Source organism: Danio rerio, chromosome 3, assembly GCF_049306965.1.
Source record: "Danio rerio strain Tuebingen ecotype United States chromosome 3, GRCz12tu, whole genome shotgun sequence".
Taxonomy (NCBI): Eukaryota; Metazoa; Chordata; class Actinopteri; order Cypriniformes; family Danionidae; genus Danio; species Danio rerio.
Genome location: NC_133178.1, coordinates 66,767,333 through 66,782,998, shown reverse-complemented (window position 1 = coordinate 66,782,998; position 15,666 = coordinate 66,767,333). Strand labels below are relative to the sequence as shown.

Genomic DNA, 15,666 nt, shown 5'->3' with positions numbered 1-15,666 from the left:
TAATCAAGTTAACTAGTCAAGTTAAGGTAATTAGGCAAGTTATTTTATTACAATGGTTTGTTCTGAAGACTTAAGGGGCTAATAATTCTGACCTTAAAATGGTTCATAAAAAAATTAACCGCTTTTTATTCTAGCCGAAATAAAACATAAGTCTTTCTCCAAAAGAAAAAAATATTATCAGACATACTGTAAAAATGTTCTTGCTCTGTTAAACATCATTTGGGAAATATTTAAAAAAGAATAAATAAATAAATAAAAATGTGTAGACAGACAGACAGACAGACAGACAGACAGATCATAACAAGAACTGCTGCTTAATTGAATGCATGTAATAGCGACACCCGGTGGTTATTTATTGAATTACGTTCATTTTTGTATAGCGGGCCAGATTCTATTGATATTTATAAAAAGCCTCGCGGGCCGTAGTTTGGACACGCCTGGTGTACTGGAATGTACAGTATCTGTGCATCTTGATGGTGGTCTTAAGATTTCTGCCATAGTCATTGATGGTGATGGTACTTGTGGTGCTGCATTGATTTCTGAAATCTTCATACCTGCCTTTTATCCAGCCTCTTTGTTCCAAATAATTTTTCTTCATCACGGTATAGATGTGTCTATACTGTCCCTTAATCAGATACATTTACAAAACAAAACATCACTTTAGTATAGTGCCAGGGCAAAACTCACAGGTTGTAATAGATCAATGACATAATGTTGACAGTATGTGTTTAAAATAATTGCAAACAAACCTGTTCTGTCTTTAGATGTATGACAGGCGATCATCATCCTCATCTGTCTACCAGTCAGAAATCACAGTTGCGTGTGGATGTTTGAGTCGAGCTTCCTCATATGCATCTATAATAAAACATCACATTGTTGTTAACCTCCCGTAAAGAAAAGTTCAAATCCTGAAATACTATCAAAGTTAATTAATGCATATAATACCTATAGTGTAAATAATCAGTACACAGAAGGTTGCACAAGATTTATTCGGAGATTTATGCAGAGTGACAGCCTTATGAATCTGAGACATAGATTTGTAAGATGGTCAAGCACATGCATTATTCTGTACCCATGAAGATTAACCTACCATTGTGAAAAATGTTTGATGATGATAGACAATAACAATGAACCATTTCAGCTGTTTGTGAAGCAATTAGTAATGTAATGTCTGAAAAGCTCAATCTATGTTGAAAATATATCAGCAGTTTACAGCTTATAATGGACTTTTAGCACACAACTATAACATGCCTGTTCACGTTCAAAAGAGTGTGCCATTGACTTCTTTGGTCGTGATGTGCTGCAAAATGATCTCACTAACCTTTGTTAAACAAGAACAATAAGACTTAACCAACAAATATTGTTACCCATTCATTTAAATCAGAATTTATCACTGTCAATAACATAAAAAAACATCAAAATCTGCTTTAAGACGTTCAGTTTTACATTAACTGACCATTACAGCTTGAACAAAAGATATAATTGATTCACATAGGCTAAAAAATATGAATTAAAGTGCATAGTAATATTTCTCTTGGATAATTTAAAGAGAATAGTAAACAGTCGAGTTTCGATCATTTTTCGTGACTAACTGCATAAACAAGATAAACAATATTTTATTAATCCAAAACGATTAGTTTTTATTTACACATAATCACAGAATTAATACTGTTGGATAAGTATACGCCTGTACAATGATTTTTTTCAACATCCACGGTACTTTATAATGTTAAATCAGGAAAAAACACGTTTTGCCAAGTTAGTTAATGGATTCGTCTACAGAAACTTTCTTTAACGCAAAGTTAGCATACACACAAATTCGTTTCATGTTTCTTTAAAATAATTAAAATAGTTTTCAGTTACTACACACGTTACAATCTAACATTGTGTAAAAGGAAAAGGAACTTTCAGACGTGTTTGTAACTGTTAGCGTTAGCATACATTAGCTCCAGTCGTGTTTCTTAAAGCAAGTTACATTTCGTATCAAACTGTTTTAAAGTACTAAACGCTGTTACAACCAAACACCGTGGAAATGTTTTAAGCTCTAAATTCGCTAATTATACAGTACACAAGCAGTAAAAAGCTTACCTTTCTGACCGGAATCCACGTGAGTCTTTGAAAAACCAAACTTTTTCTTCTTGTGATCTTCGTGCCATGGTGGTTGACAACCAGCTTTTTGGAGCATTACCGCCACCGTCTGGATTGGAGTTTGGATCAGGAATTTAGTAACGCATGTGTTTATTATGAAACCAACTTCTGCTTTAAAAAAAAAACAGTCAGCACAGGAGCGTGCTATCTCAAAAATAAGCAAATTTTACATAGTTTTTCTCTAGATGACATGTATAATCTATTTATAAATAATATTGTTTTGTTTGCGTCTAAACATTGCGACCATCCACACTAAATATTCTTTTTTTTTTTGCTATCGTACCATGAATATTTTCTCAAATTATCATTAAACGTGGAGCTAACAGATTACTAGATAAAATAAGAACTTAATCAGTTGCCATCAGCCGAGTCCTTGCCAGAAGCGGCCCGGACTCTACAGACAGACTCGGGCCGGATATGGTTGACCGGAATCGGGCCAGTGCTTTACAGCCGCATCACAACCGCATGTGCGCGAGCGAGCTGCGGCCCGCACTCGGCCCGGATAACACTCGCCGATGCCGAGTCGGAGCCGGAGGCGCCGGAGGGCAGCCGAGCTCGGGCCGATTACTGCCTGCTATCTGGGACCTGAGGAGATTTCTCTGCATGGAAGATTGGTGAAGGGCAGATTAACCTGCTCCGCCTGAATCTCCAGTAAGGTAGGTTATTAAATATGAAATAAATGTGGATGATGTGTCGAGATCACTGTTTGGGGAAAGTTAGAAAGTATTAGAATATTGAGTTACTGCCCCCAAAAGTAAGTAGTTGCGTTACTTAGTTACACTTTTTTTGTAAGTAAGTGCATTACATTACTTTTGAGTTACTTTTGCACTTTCAGAGCTTAGACAGAGGAGCTCTGCAATTAACAACACACTGCATACCCTTCATTTTCCTTTACTTTTAAAAAACACATAAAAAAAATATTGTATGATGTTATCCGGGAACGTCCTGACCATACAAGTTACTGACAGTTTAAAGCAATGCGTTTGCTACTTTTGTACTATTTTTCTTAAGTAAAATCACTGTTCATCGAGACTATAATCCACTTTTCTTCGATGCGTTTAAAATAATGAACACATTCTCTCATTGACTGCATGATTCATCGTGACTCCTTTTATTTTAATTCAGCATTTTATTAAGCTAAATTGATTCAACTAAAAGTAACTTGCGGTACATTTTTCAGAAAAGTAACTCTAATATTACTACTTATTTTTTGTGAAAGTAATGCGTTTCTCGTTATTACGTAACTCGCGTTTGCTTGTAATGCATTACCCCCAACCCTGGTTGAGATTATTGACATGGGACGTAATTAAGCAACATAACGGTAAGTTAATGAGGATGTATTATGTCCCAAAGCTTGCACGCTTGAGTGTTACACACTCAAAAGTATGTACTTATCCTTCACAAAAAAAACTACATACTTTTAGAACATAGTAAAGTCTGTGATCCTCACATATAACCCGAATTAAAGAGACAGTTCACCCAAACAATATATCATCATTTACTCTCGCTTGACTTGTCAATGGTAATGCAATGCAAATGTAATGAAAATTTATAGTAAAAAAACATGCTTTATGACATTTAAAAATAAAATTTATTTAATTAGTATTATACTGAATCAATATTGCCCTCATAGAAACACAAAGCCACTTGAATAATCGAAGTTTGTCCATGCTCTGAAGTATTTCTGCGAAATGCTCTGCACTAGTTTGTATGCTATAAGCCAGTTTCTGTGCCCAACGATCTGGTTGTTGTGGTCTTAACCTTCGACCACGACCTGTTCCACAATGTACCGGCCCCTTACGACTCCCCATGTATGTGCTGGGCCTGGAGGAGGATGATCCCACGTCGCTCCTCCGTGGGAAAACACCCGTCCACCAGGCACTCGCATACGAGCCCCAACCCCAGGCCTGGCTCCAGGGTGGGGCTCCGGCTGCGCCATATCGGGTGACATCACACTCCGTGATGTAATTAAGTTCATAAAGTGTTTCCTTCACAGGGTGGCCGGGCACATCCTTATAGACAGGGCTGTGTCACCCCGGAGGAGCTCGGAGTAGAAATGCTGCTCCTCCACATCGAGAGAAGTCAGCTGAAGTGGCTCTGGCATCTGTTTCAGATGCCTCCAGGGCGCCTTCCTAGGGAGGTGTTCCAGGCATGTCCCACCAGGAGGAGGCCTCGGGGAAGACCCAGGACACGCTGGAGGGACTATGTCTCTCGGCTGGCCTGGGAACGCCTCGGGATCCCACAGGAGGAGCTGGAGCTTATTTTGTTTACCCCATTGGCAGAATATTTAGCTTGTTTTAAGGAAGAAAAAAAACCTCACTTAATTTTGGCTCATTGTTTCTTAAAACGGCGAGGCAGTGGCGCAGTAGGTAGTGCTGTCGCCTCACAGCAAGAAGGTCGCTGGGTTGCTAGTTCAAACCTCTGCTCAGTTGGAGTTTGCATGTTCTCCCTGCCTTCACATAGGTTTCCTCCAGGTGCTCCGGTTTCCCCCACAGTCCAAACACATCCGCTACAGGTGAATTGGGTAGGCTAAACTGTCCGTAGTGTATGAGTGTGTGTATGAATGTGTGTGTGGATGTTTCCCAGAGATGGGTTGCGGCTGGAAGGGCATCCGCTGCGTAAAAACTTGCTGGATAAGTTGGCGGTTCACTCCGCTGTGGCGACCCCGGATTAATAAAGGGACTAAGCCGACAAGAAAATGAATGAATTAATGTTTCTTAAAACAAAACAATATTTTTTTTCTTGAAGCACAAAGCTGTTTTAAAGCCATCAGCTTCCCTGTGCTACCCAATACAGGCCTCCAGTATTGAAACAGCACATGTATGCTGTATTAATGACGGTGTGTGAGTGACAGCAGTAATTACAGCGAGGCCTGCTTTAATGTGCTGTATATACTGTACTGGAGGTGTTCCAGACGGGGCGGATCTTTCCTCCTCGTCAAACACTGTCATCGGCTGGAAAAGTGAGACGTGATGATAGACTGAAATAGAAAGCTAATATAAGCCCAGACGGGGATAATGTCAAGTTATGCTAGCTAACAATATGAGGTGCTCTTAACAAAGCATTATCTTCACAACTTTAACGACACTGTAGCAGCATTCATTTAGCAAATTGCACAGTGTTTTACTCTTGTGTATTGTTCAAATTAACTACCCTTTGCTTATGTTGGGGGCTGTTTTTGCCCCATTGACTTTCATTATAAGGACAATTTTTTGATTGCAAAAGCCATGGCAGCATATTCAATTTTGCATTCCTAATTGTTGCTGGTTTTCCCTGTTGGGAAGAGGTATCGTTTGTAATTTCTACTGTTGACCATTTTACTGTAGGACAGTTATGTTGCATAAAGCTACATTATGAAAATTACTGTATATTTTACAGTAAAGATATTCAATACTGTAAATTTATATAGAGCCTGATAAATGGCACTGTAAATGTAAATACAGTATAGTATTCTTGCTGTAATTTGTTTTACTGTAAGTTTCTGCTGCCAGTAAACTGTAAACAGTGAAGTATGCACTTTCAATACGCTTAAACGTGACCTATTGTGCCCCTTTTTACAAGATGTTAAATGCGTCTCTAATGTCTCTAGAGTGTTTAAGCTGACCAGACACATACATCCGGCCCACATACCGCATGGAATGATGGCACTTGGGCGGTCCGCTCCTGTTTGCAAGATCTGGGCCACAATTAAGCCAAAGCAAAACCACATATTAACCAGAATTCAACCAAATTAACCAAAACTGACCCTATTCTGGACCACAGTTTGCTTTTATTCTGGCCCAGATCTGGCCCACACCAGACACTTACATCTGGACCACATACTGAATGGGATGATTGCTCTAGGGTGGTCCGCTCCTGTTTGCCAGATCTGGGCCACAATTAAGCTAAAGCAAAACCACATATTAACCAGAATTCAACCAAATTAACCAGAACTGACCCTATTCTGAGTCACAGTTTGCTTTTATTCTGGTCCAGATCCGGCCCACACCAGACACTTACATCTAGACCACATACTGAATGGGATGATTGCTCTAGGGCGGTCCACTCCTGTTTGTCAGATCTGTGCCACAAATAAGCCAAAGGAAAACCACATATTAGCCAGAATTCAACCAAATTAACCAGAACTGACCCTATTCTGGGCCAGAGTATGCTTTTATTCTGGCCCAGATCCGGCCCACACCAGACACTTACAGCTGGACCACATACTGAATGGGATGATTGCTCTAGGGCGGTCCAGTCCTGTTTGTCAGATCTGTGCCACAAATAAGCCAAAGGAAAACCACATATTAACCAGAATTCAACCAAATTAACCAGAACTGACCCTATTCTGGGCCACAGTTTGCTTTTATTCCGGCCCAGACCAGGCCTATTACTTCTAATTATGGATTAATCATGGGTAAACATCAGTGAGTTATATTATTTCATCACTGGTTGTGCCTCACTTCATTTTGTTTGCTGTAATGAACTAACCTTTCAAGCAAAGTTCTTAAAAGTTACAGCGGCCCAAAATAAAAAGTATATTGAGACGTTCAGGGCTATGAGCCCAACTAAAGCAAACCCTTTTCTCCATGATGGTGACTTTAGTCTATGTGGTCCACATATGTTTTCAGATAACTGGCCCCCATTTGCCATATCTCCTCTGGTCCACTATAGGCTCAAATCCACATTAGCCAGAGTTTACTGTGCCGAATATTCCCCAAAAATGGCCCACGTTTGTTTTAAGATAACTGGGCCACATTTGCCATATCTCCTCTGTGCCACTACAGGCTCAAATCCACTGTGCCGAATATTCGCCCAAAACTTTCTACAAGATGTAAAATGCGTCTCTGATGTCTCTAGAGTGTGTGTGTTTCAGTTTAAGCAGAAAGTAGCACACTGATAATGTTCTCTAACACACTGACCTTTTTATGCTACACCAGACGTGAAAGAAGCGTCACGCATGAGCGATTTACATGTTAAGTCAATGCAAAGACGCGATTAGACACCCTGCAGCGCGATACACACAAATGGCGTGGTGCAAAAGGCACGAATAACGCATTACGTTAGCATGGCGCATCGCGAATTGAGCATTTTGCGCAGTTGACGAGTTCGAAAATCTAAACTTCAACGGACATTCACACCGCGTTAACCAATCAGAAGGTTGCGTGATTGTGACATAGTGCCTGTTATTGGTGTCCCGGGGAAAAATCCTACTGCCTACACCGACGTTTGGGGTTATATCGATACTGGTACTTGATTCATACTTTAAAACGGTACCAGTGCCTAACCCATACCTTGGAGCCACAAAATGATGGTGAAAAAAACTTTTTATTTTGAAAAATTTTTTTTTTTTTTAAATTATAATCATTTTATTTGAACGCTATAATTAAAGTGTAAAGTAGACATCAATTCATATTTTATATATTTTTATTGTATTAATCTCTTTCCTTTCATCATTTGTTTGTTAGCATACATTTAAGATTTGCATTATGCAATTAACATCACATTAGCTTACTGCTAAGCTGTGGAAAGGCTGCCATCAAAATCAGGGAACTCTTCCTCGGGTTGGGGCTTGAGTCGTCACTGAGGACGTTTACATGGACACTAGGCTTGGGCGGTAATACGGTAATATAGTATACCACGGGATCTAAAAATAGCAATGGTATCAGTTTCAATACGGTTATACCATCATAAAACAATGCACTTGTCGCCGCTAATATCCTAGTGGTTAGTGCGTCGACACATAGCACCCAGGGGCTCGCGGCGACCTGAGTTCAATTCCCGGCTCTAGGTCCGTTTGCCGATCCTTTCCCTATCTCTGCTCCCCACACTTTCCTGTCTGTCAAACTCCAATGTCCTATCAATAAAGGTGAAAACCACTAAAAATAATACTTATATAGGAGACAAGCATTAAATATTAAATATGATTTATTTAATGTCTAAAAAAAAATAAAAATGGGGCGAGGCAGTAGGTAGTGCTGTCGCCTCACAGCAAGAAGGTCGCTGGTTCGAACCTCAGCTCAGTTGGCGTTTCTGTGTGGAGTTTGCATGTTCTCCCTGCCTTCGCGTGGGTTTCCTCCGGGTGCTCCGGTTTCCCCCACAGTCCAAACACATGCGGTACAGGTAAATTGGGTAGGCTAAATTGTCTGTAGTGTATGAATGTGTGTGTGGAAGTTTCCCAGAGATGGGTTGCGGCTGGAAGGGCATCCGCTGCGTAAAAACTTGCTGGATAAGTTGGTGGTTCGCAGCTGTACGGTAATAAACTTCTGAATAAAGCGTAGGAGCGGTCAGTAACTCTGGTGTAATTTGGATGCTGTTTATGTGTGTGTGTGTGTGTGTGTGTGTTTATAAAACGTAATGCATAAATCTGTCCAAAGAATCGAACTCAGTTGTTTTATAATGCCAAATAAAACTGAATTTCAGCTTCACTTGTGATAAAAGCAATGCATTCATATAACAAAGACAGAAATGTGTCCGCTGAGATCTGAATAACCTAAATGTGCCGCTTCATGCAGTGAGGAATTTGCCGTGTTTTGCATTAGTTTGCATGACTAACAGCAGTGTCGACTCAGACATTTACTCATGCAGATCGAGAGTTTCTATTGATTCTCAGGGTGAGATATATAACCCTATATATATATATATATATATATTTCTGACAGCTCCTCGTCTCGAAAGTGTTTTATTTTTACACTAGTATGTGTTTTATGAAAGTAAAAAAATCTTCTCATGCAAAGCCTGACTCTACTATTATTGGTTACTTTATTTTCCTAGATAATAATGCAAGTACTGAGGGAAGTTTATTCATAAACTAATTTCAAGAGGGGCAGTTTTACAAGGACATAACATTGTACAATGACATGCACGGTTTGGTCAGTGTGTGTGTGTCTGTGTGTGTGTGTGTGTGTGTGTGTTACTGGTTTTAGTGGTTTACAGGAACACAAAGTTGTATAAAGCCATGCTGTTTGGTCAGTGTGTGTTTACAGGTTTATGTGGTTTACAGGGACTAAACATTGCAAAATGACATGTACTTTTTAATCAGTGTGTGTGTGTGTGTGGGGGATGCACAGGTGTATATGGTTTACAAGGACACAAAGTTGAATATTGGCATGCTGATTGGCAGTGTGTGTGTGTGTTACAGGTTTTAGTGGCTTACAAGGACACAAAGTTGAATATTGGCATGCTGATTGGCTGTGTGTGTGTGTGTGTGTGTGTGTGTGTCTGTGTGTGTTACAGATTTTAGTGGTTTACAGGGACACAAAGTTGAATATTGGCATGCTGATTGGCTGTGTGTGTGTGTGTGTGTGTGTCTGTGTGTGTGTGTGTTACAGGCTTTAGTGGTTTACAGGGACACAAAGTTAAATATTAGCATGCTGATTGGCTGTGTGTGTGTGTGTGTGTGTGTGTGTCTGTGTGTGTGTCTGTGTGTGTGTCTGTGTGTGTGTGTGTTACAGGCTTTAGTGGTTTACAGGGACACAAAGTTGAATATTAGCATGCTGATTGGCAGTGTGTGTGTGTGTGTGTGTGTGTGTGTGTGTGTGTGTGTTTGTGAGTGTGTGTGTTACTGGCTTTAGTGGTTTACAGGGACACAAAGTTGAATATTGGGATGCTGTTTGGCTGTGTGTGTGTTTGTGTGTGTGTGTGTGTGTGTGTGTTACTGGCTTTAGTGGTTTACAGGGACACAAAGTTGAATATTGGCATGCTGATTGGGCAGTGTGTGAGTGTGTGTACAAGTTCATGTGTTTTACAGGGACATGACACTACAGTGACATTCACTGTTTGGTCAGTGTGTGTATGTTACTGGTTTTAGTGGTTTACAGGAACACAAAGTTGTATAATGGCATGCTGTTTAGTCAGCGTGTGTGCACAGGTTTACGTGATTTACAGGGACAAAACATTGCATAATAACATGCACTTTTTAATTAGTGTGTGTGTGTGGGATTGTATGTACCAGGTGTATGTGGTTTACAGGGACACAAAGTTGTATAATGGCATGCTGTTTGGTCAGTGTATGTGTAAGAGAGAGAGAGAGAGTGTGTGTGTGTGTGTGTGTCGTCTCTGTAAATCCGTCTGGTGAGTCAGATGACCTCAGATCTTTCATGAATGATGTATGATCTGACTCAAAGCTCTGGCCTCCACATGAAACACACCAAATATCTGCACATCAATCCAGCGGCAAACAATGTTCAAAGCTCTGCTCTGGAAAGATGTAAATATATACGCTGCCTGTGTGTTTCACTCTGTTCTGCGGAGACTGAGTATACAACAACATCAGCTCAGCAAATGCCAGTATATTAATGTTTCTAATATCGGCTATTCTGCATTTATAGATCTTCTATAGAGCACCATCAGGGCACAGATAACACTGGGGTTTAGATTAAGGCACACTTTATGTTATTGACTACACTGCAAAAAATGCTTTTCTTGTTAGGATTTTTTGTCTTGTTTCTCGTCTAAATATCTAAAAATTCTTATATAAAGAAGCAGTTTCTAGACAAGCAAAACATATTTTCTTGTTTTGAGAAATAATATGCCAAAATGAAGTGAGTTTTTCCTTGAAACAAGCAAAATAATCTGCCAGTGGGGTAAGCAAAATAATCTTACGTCGAAAGAAAAAACAAGATTAATTTGCTCACCACATTGGCAGATTATTTTGCTTGTTTTACGGAAAAATTCACTTAATATTGGCATATTATTTTTCAAAACAAGACAATATGTTTTGCTTGTCTAGAAAATGCTTCTTAATATAAGAAATTTTAGATATTTAGACGAGAAACAAGACAAAAAATCTAAGCAAGAGAAGCATTTTTTGCAGTGTACTGGCGTATTCCCTGCCTATTAGTAAGATATGCACTGTTTATTAGCATTTATGAAGTATGATCTTATTGTACATCACAAATCCTGCCCATCACATAAACCCACTCACTGCCTCACTTACTATTAACAGGCTCGCTAGTTTTTCAGGATTTTTTGCTATAAAAATGACTAATTCTGTGGCGGAAATTTCCAGAACTTTGCAGACAATTTTGGGATTACCTTATTTACCATATTAGCTAGGTATGAAATCTGAAACATTACCCCCTTTCACACATACAGACCTTTCCGGAAAATTATGTGTGTGAATAGCGGTAAATTAGTTCTGGCAATTTTCCGTAAAGAGAAGTTTGCTCTTTTAGGAAACAGGAGCAAGTAAATTAGATGACATTTAAATAAAAGTATCGATCTCGGAAGGCTACTATCGATCTGATATCAATACCAATGTTGGTATTGATACTATCGATATTAGGATCGATCCGCCCACCCCTAGTCATTTCTGGTTAATGATGTCAGAATTTAACGTTACCGCTATTTTGGGATGGATGTGTGGACGTTTTTTTCCTGAAAAGTTCCGTAACGTCCTCGCCTGTGTGAACACCACTTTTTTTAATTTACCGGTGAAGTCGCTCTGGGAATTTTCTGGATATTTAATAAGGGTGTCACGATTTCAATTTTTAATCGAAATCGATCGAAATTTATTATCGTTTATCGAATCAAAAAAATAGAATCGTCGATGCTGCCACGCCCCCATGTCACATTAGCTTGGCTAGCTCGGGAAAAAAACAGGCTTGTTGAAGTGCTTGTTAAACTGCAGACGCAGGAGACCCGTCGACAGAGCTTAAACCCTCTCCTCTTTCAATGAAGTCGCCGGTGTTTAAGCATTTTGGATTTCCAGTTAGTTATGTTGACAACGTTCGTGTTGTAGACAAAAAAAACACAGTTTGCAAGCTCTGCTATGTACGTATTACGGTTGGGATGATAGACGATGGGCGCATCGCGATCCTCCGCCCCGCACCCGTTGCAAATCCGCTCGCAAAAAATACACACTCAGGCCCTGTTTACACTAATATGTCTGTGTTTTTAAATGGCATTTTAGAACGACAACGATCCACATCCACAGTGGCGTGTAGCATTTCTGAGCAGCCCTCCTTCCTCTCTACCGCTGAAAACGCACATCACGTGACCACACACACTCATTCACACACACACACACAGACGCACACACATTGTCATGTGCTCGAGACAGCGGGTCAAGGCAGTCAGCGGGTCAGTACTTCACACTTGTACTTGTACTTCGTCATTTTAGCGAACACCTCAGATACTGTTGGCTGGTTCCTGTTGACTGTGCGTCTTTTTTACCGACGCCATTATAACGACACAGATCACTGCCTATTCACGAGTCCTCCAGGTAAAAGTGATTGACAGGTTGTAATTATGTGTGTAACTTATCCTTATTCATTTACTGTATGACTTGTTTATGGGTAAAACAAAGACCATGCAGGTCAGGTAGTTTAAACGGTAGACTACAAATAATGAATTGGTCATTAATTAATTAATTATTCATAATCGACTTAGAATCGAAAATGTAATCGAATCGAGGATTTGGAGGATCGTGACACCCTTACGCCCTATTCACACGGGGCGTCAGCGTCAACGCTTCCCATTCACTTTGAATGGGTGACGTCAGGCGTTGCCGAACTGCATTGTGGATCCGTCGGCGCCGCTTCAGAGGCGTTGCTCGTTGCAGAAGTTGGGACTAGCTCAACTTTTCAAGCGCCAACGGAAACGTCAGCCAATCAGATCGCTGTATGCAAATACACCAGCTCAGACAGTGGCTATTGCTGACTGGATTTCATTGGCTGACGCTTTTATGACGATCGCTTCAGACACGCCTTCAGTCAAGCCTTGACGCTGAAGCCCCATGTGAATAGGGCGTTAATATTTACCGGTATCACTGTATGAAAGGGGCTAATGACAATGACACAAACCATAAAAATAAAGCTTTTTTTTTTATTTTGGTCTCTTGTAAAGATCTAAAACGGTAGGGATTAAGCAAAGGAAGGTTGTATTAACTCTTATTTTTATCCACGGTCTTACTTTCTCTCTCTCAGGTTTCACTCCCCGGAGCATCTGACATCATGTCTCTCACTCAGGACATGCGTTAGGGCTTTACCTAATACACCCAAAACACGGATTGCCGTAAAACTTGTCGCAGGGAAGTGTTTTCTCTCGTTAACTGCAGGGAAAGACTTCCGAAAAACGAAATAATTTATCGATTTTACTGCACTAAGATATGCTGCTGTCGTATAATCTCTCTCTCTCCATCATGCACTGTAGTCTTATCCAGAGGGAATCCTGTCTGGCCTAATGTACTGTCCCTCAACAGATTGGACTTCTGCCTCCTTTTTTTGATATTTCTGCTCCAGTGGAGAGTTAAATAAATGTCCTGCCGGCCAGCAGCTCCAGCCTCGGCCCCGTTTCGGGCTCCAATAGCCTTTTAATTTGGGTCAGAGTGATTTAGAGGCTGAGCTATGCATGACAAATGAAGCAAATGTCTGCCCTGTAGCCTGCAGTGAGTCTGTCCCGCTCACACAATGCACCAGTCGACAATGAAAGAGGCTTTCAGCAGCACAGGATTAAACAGAAACAAGCAGCGTTCTGGGGGAATACACATGTTCAGCCAATTCTGACAGCGCATAAGTGTCAAAATCCAGCCGCTGAGCGTGCAAATATTACTGGGATATGGGCAGAGAGCAGGACAGGATGTGATGCCATGTGCCAAGTGTACATGAATACTTTAAAAGCGTGAATACATGAATACATGAATATTAATTAATTTATGACTTCATTATCTCTGATATGAACAAATTCCTGTATTCTTTCTTTCATTCTTTCATTCATTCATTCGCTTATTTACTCATTTATTTCTTCATTCATTCATTCATTCATTCATTCATTCATTCATTCATTCATTCATTCATTCATTCATTTATTCATTCATTCATTAAATTGTTCTTCATTTATTCAAATATTTGTTTATTTATATATTAGTTAATTCATTTATTTGATGATTTTAAATGAATTTATTCTTAGTTATTAATTCATTCATTCACATGTCGTTCATTCATTTATTTATTTATTCATTTATGCATTCATTTATTTATTCAATTATTTGTTTATTTATTTATTAGTTAATTCATTCATTTGATGATTTTTAATTAATTTATTCTAAGTTATTCATTCATTCATTAATTCATTCACTTTTTCATTCATTTATTTATTTATTTGTTTATTTATTTATTTATTCACTCATATATCCATTAATTTATTTGCTAATTTTTTATTTAATAATTCATTCACTCATTTGTTAATTTATTCAGTTGTTCACTTATTTATTCAATTACTCATTCATTATTTCACTCTCTCACTCACTTATTCATTAATTAAATCATTCACTAATTCATTTATTTGTTCACTTATTTATTCATTCATTCATTTATTCAGTCATCTATTCTTTCATTTGTTTATTTATTCAGTCATTTATTTATGTATGTATTTATTAATGTATTTTTATTTATTAATTAATTTATTTTTCATTCATTCATTAATTTATTTATATATTGTTCATTTATGCGTTTGTTTATTTACTCATTCATTCACTCTCACTTATTTATTCATTTAATATTTTACTTATTCATTAATATATTCACCCGCTCATTCATTTGTTCACTTATTTATTAATGATTTTTTCATTTATTTATTTATATATTATTCATTCATTCATATATTTATTTATTTATTCATTCACTTATTTAATTACCTATTGTTCATTCATTCTTACATTCATTCATTTTTTCTTTCATTTACTTGTTCATTTATTCAGTTATTTAATAATTTATTCAATCATTTATTTGTTCATTCACTCTCTCGTTCACTTATTTATTCATTTATTAATTGACTTATTCATTAATTCATTCACGCACTCATTCGTTAGTTCACTTAGTTACAGTTATTCATTCATTTATTCAGTCATTCACTTGTTTATTTTTTTGTTCATTAATTCCTTTATTTATAATTCATTATTTCATAAATGTATTCATTCATTCGCTTTTTATTTAATTACCTATTGTTCATTCATTCTTATATTTATTCATTTATTCATCAGTTAAATAGTTTACTCATTCATTTGTTAATTAATTAATTAATTAACTAACTAACTAACTTACTAACTAACTAACTAACTAACTAACTAACTAACCAACCAACCAACCAACCAACCAACCAACCAACCAACCAACCAACCAACCAACCAACCAACCAATCAATCAATCAATTAATTAATTAATTAATTAATTAAATACATTCGTTTATTAATACATTTATTCATTTATTCATTCACTTATTTATATATTTATTAATTCACCTTTTTATTTATTTATTTATTTATTGTTCATTCATTCATTTATGCATCTTTTTATTTATTCATTCATTCATTCACTTATTCATTTACTTATTGTTTATTAACTCCTATACTCATAATTTCTTTCATTAATTTTTTGTTAATTCATTCATTTACTTATCTATTAAATTATTCATTCATTCACTCTCTCTAATTCATTCATTCATTCATTCATTCATTCATTCATTCATTCATTCATTCATTCATTCATTCATTCTTTTGATCACTTATTTATTTATTTATTTATCTATTTATTCATTTAC

The 15,666-nt window shown here is 37.9% G+C and overlaps 1 long non-coding RNA gene across 1 annotated transcript; it reads right to left on the bottom strand.

Annotated features, from left to right (window-relative positions):
* Window positions 1-554: 554 nt before the first annotated feature.
* On the bottom strand, window positions 555-2,117 carry LOC141381328 (uncharacterized). The gene is made up of 3 exons (XR_012401324.1): window positions 2,089-2,117; window positions 750-855; window positions 555-625 (listed from the first exon to the last, which is right to left on the bottom strand). It is a non-coding gene; the product is annotated as an uncharacterized lncRNA (long non-coding RNA).
* Window positions 2,118-15,666: the final 13,549 nt, after the last annotated feature.